The sequence below is a fragment of the Empidonax traillii genome, unplaced genomic scaffold, assembly GCF_003031625.1.
Source record: "Empidonax traillii isolate 1590-97213 ecotype Southwest subspecies unplaced genomic scaffold, ASM303162v1 scaffold138:size3245559, whole genome shotgun sequence".
Lineage (NCBI taxonomy): Eukaryota > Metazoa > Chordata > Aves > Passeriformes > Tyrannidae > Empidonax > Empidonax traillii.
Genome location: NW_020955331.1, coordinates 143,842 through 147,870, shown reverse-complemented (window position 1 = coordinate 147,870; position 4,029 = coordinate 143,842). Strand labels below are relative to the sequence as shown.

The 4,029-nt window shown below is 43.0% G+C and overlaps 1 protein-coding gene across 11 annotated transcripts in view; it reads left to right on the top strand.

Moving 5' to 3' along the window:
• LRCH3 (leucine rich repeats and calponin homology domain containing 3) overlaps positions 1 to 4,029 on the top strand; it is a 64,017-nt gene that overhangs the window by 52,587 nt on the left and 7,401 nt on the right. The window lies entirely within an intron of this gene.

Here is a 4,029-nt window from a genome sequence, read left to right as displayed (position 1 = left end):
TCCCACCAACTCCGCCTTCTTCCCAACTCCTCCCCCGTCGTTGCCAGGAGACTAACTTCGGTCGTTAAGAGCCAGGCCGACTCCTTTGTTCACTTGATGGTTCTTGAATAGCATTCATGCAGGGGGGGGGAGGGGGAAAAAAGGGGAAAGGGAAAGAAAAATTCCTTTCTAAAATCAGAACTAGGACAAGCACCCAATGACATGGGGCAAAACTGTGCTTAGTGATTTTCTTTGCTTCATACTTCTCTTCCAGCTGTTGCTTCATCCTCTACCCGTGCCTTGTCTCCTGCTAATGATTCTGCAGACCCTCAAGTGAGACAAAACTCCAAACAGCGAAAGGAGGAGCTGGAGCTGATAGAGCAGCTTCGCAAGGTGAGTGCTGCCAGGAGCCAGAGCGTGGACATTGTAGGAATTGTGTGACCCTGCTAAATCTGCCTTTGTCTTCTGCACCAGTTTCACTGACCCAGTACGGTGCATAGTTACCAAAATTAAGTGGCGTGGTGCTGTCTGCGTGGTTCTTTCAGATGGGTACAGAGGTGTTCACTTGGCTGTTTGTGCTAGATAAAGTCAGCTTCAAATTCTGCAAGATAAACTATGCTGACTCCTGCTTCTGATTGTCCAGTGAACTCTGCTTTTAACATGAATTTGTGCTTCCTTTCTTCCTTATCAGCTTTTACACTTGTAAGGAACTCCCTGGAAAATTGCCTCGCTGTCCCCTTTCAATCCCTTTTTTAAAACTCCTCTTTGCTGTAAAGCCCACAGAAAAGCAGATGGAGAGCAGAGACTGCTGCCAGTCATGCTGACAGCATGGTTTCCTCATGTGTTCTGGATTTGTCTATTGATTCTTGCCTTATCCTTAGTTAAGTGCAGAACATTGAGGCACAAATGTTTCTTACATTTGTGCTCTTTGTCTGTCCAGGCCCATCACGCTCCTATTTGGTGTCCAGATACAATGCCAATAAACATGGCTATTGAGAATGCCACATGGCTTGTTTCTGGAGAGCATGAAGGGATTCCTTGAGGTGCTCCAATTAATTGTTGGGATTTTTCCAATAAATAAGAATTTACTTGTTGAAGCCAATCTTAAAAACCGTAAACACTCCAGATGGACAAAGAGAATTTCTTCTCTTTGTAAATGTTATAGTAAGGACAGTCTTTGTCTAAGAGGAGAAAGTTACCTTAAGTAAAACAAAACTTGGTGCTCTCTGCACACCCTCTCTTCTTTTATCCCAGAATATTCTCCATGTAGTCTCTCTTGTTCTAAATCTTTTTTAATACTTAAAAATTTAGATACAGTATTACAACTCAGTGAAATTCACACAGCATTATTTTAAATAAGTTTGAAAGCCTGAATTGAATTTTTATTCATTTTCTTACACAAATGCTAATTACCTCCTTTTTAAAGGACTGTTTAGGCCGAGTTCAAGTTTTTATTTAAAGACAAAAATGTTGTCTTGACTATTGTTGACTGTGTTGTCCTCCAAGCTACAATTATTTTCACTCTCTCTGGCAGAACTATTCTCTGAAAATATGTAGGGTTAGGAATACTGTTCCTAGATCCTGATTTCCATTATTTTTGAATAATAGTTGTATTAGTCCACTGTGCTGTACAGTGAAAACTGTTCTTCACTGAACTCAGCTGCTCCCAGACTGCAGCCAGCTCTGGGCCTCAGCAGTGCACAGAGCTTCCCTTGAGGATGTTCAGAAGGCTGGTGGGAAGTGCCGTGAGGATGGACAGAGCCAGAATGCAGGAGCTCTGCCCCGTGCGAACTGTCGTGCAGAAGGGGTGGGTTGGAGGGGCCCAGCCCTCAGTCCGTGTGTGTCCTGTCCATTCCTGCACAGAACATCGAGTCGCGGCTGAAGGTGTCGCTGCCCAGCGATCTCGGAGCTGCTCTCACCGACGGTGTCGTCCTGTGCCATCTGGCCAACCACGTGCGGCCCCGCTCTGTCCCCAGCATTCACGTCCCCTCCCCTGCTGTGGTAAGTGTGTAATAATGACACTGTTTTATAGCTGACCAGAATAACATCCAACTAAGTCCTGTGATCCAGACAAAAATGCTAAACCGAGTGTTCTCTGTGAACTTACATGACAAAAAAGTAACCACCTGTCCTGGTTGAAAAAGATCTGTAGTGTCATGAAAAGGAATTCTGTTTAGGTTTGTTTCATTTAAATGAAGTTACTTCTGACATGGATTGTAAGCAAATGTTAACATTTTCAAGTCGTCCCTCAACATATTAACTTGAAGACTAGTGAAGTAAGAGAGAGTTCAGCATGAAAACTGAAATAAGGTATTTCAAAAGATCAGAACACCTGGGAAGTTCAGGGAAATCGATAGGGGGAAATTACAACATTCTCTACAAGTAGGATCCCACTACACAAGACAGTGAAAACAGGAAGAGGGACTAAGTTGATTCCTGTGTCCACTTCACAGCACTACACATTCCTCTGCTTAGGAATTTTAGCAGAGCACACTCAAACTACTTGGAGAACACCATCTCCTCGAACTAAACAAATCCAGTCATACCTCTGTGATAACAGGAAAAAAAAGGTGGTTGTGTCAGGGGACTGTTGAGAGCAAGGAGAGAAGCACACAGAGAAGTTTGAAAATTTCTGAAGTTGTTTGTCTTACCCTGCCTGGCTCAGTGTTTCTGGAAAGCGCTGAGGATGATCTGTTTCTGGGCACATTACTGTGTATCATTTAGGGAAAGCACAGAATTAGAGAAAGGTCAAAAACTACAAGATAACGGCAGATTAATTACCTAATCTGTGTTTGAAGAATTCAAAGTTCAGTGAAAACATTCAGGATCAGCTACTTAAAAGTAGTATGGACAGACAAATTGCTTGTTATGCACCTTTAAATTGTATGAATAAAGGAAAAAAATGAAGATTGTTCCTGGGGGAAGAAGTTGAAATAAGCGTGGAGTGTTCACTTATCCTTCTTTTGGAGTCATTCTTTATGTTGGTTGGAATTTGAACTGGCACTTACAGGGCTGTCGATGGTATCATTGTGGTTCCTCTCCCTGGGACTCCATGGGAACAGGCAGATGCCCTCGTTATTTTGAGAAGGATTGAGCTGGACACGCCAGCATTTTAGGCAGATTGTGGAATCCTTCAGAGCAAAGGCACATAGCAACTGCTCAGAAGATTTGCGTCACTGAGAAGATCTTCTCAATGGCCTGGTTTTGTGAGCTGCTGAATATTCTGTGAGAGGAACTAAATCCTGGCTTTGTCATATGAATCCCAAGGAAGAGGCAGCCTTTGGTCGCGTGGCTCCAGGAGCAGAGGAGGCACAGTGTCATTCCCCAGGCACAATGGGATCTTTGTGTTCCCTTCGTCCTTTGGGAGAAGGGAGTCAGTGCTGGCCTTTAACCTGCTTCCTCGGTGGGGAAGGGCAGCATATGGAGGGCAGAGAAGAAGCCCCAACACTTATGCAAGTGTTGAACTCACAGAGACCACCGGCTGCTGCTCCGTAGGCTGTGAGTAGTTTGTGCAGAGGAGCAGGGAGCTTGTGTCTCTTGAACCAGAAAGGAATAAGCTTCGAGAACAGAAACAAGACAGAGCCTGTGCTGTGGTATGTCTGGAGAGGTGTGAAAGCTGACTGCAGAAAAACCCTCACTTGAAAAAATGCCAGTGAGTGCAATTCAAACAGCTACATCAAACACATCTGCAAGAGACCGACAAGCAACAAGCTCCAATTCCAGTTTTCTGCCACTATTTTTTTGTTTTAATCTCTTTGTTAATTGAAATAGGGTTTGATGTTTATATATTTTTGCATTATAGTAATCTACAACAGACTCTAGATTGCTTCACGTAATGAAATTGCTCTGGAATCACAGCATGAAAGCCAATGTGCTGGTTTTGGCTGGAGTAGAGTTAAACCATTTTTTACAATAATCATGTAAAAGTGTTAGTTTTATATAACACTGGGTACATAAATATTGAAGAGCATAGGATTGTTCTTTTTTTAAAAAAACATTCAGCATTCATAACTTTGCTTTTCATAAAACAGCTTTGAAAATTGGATTTGA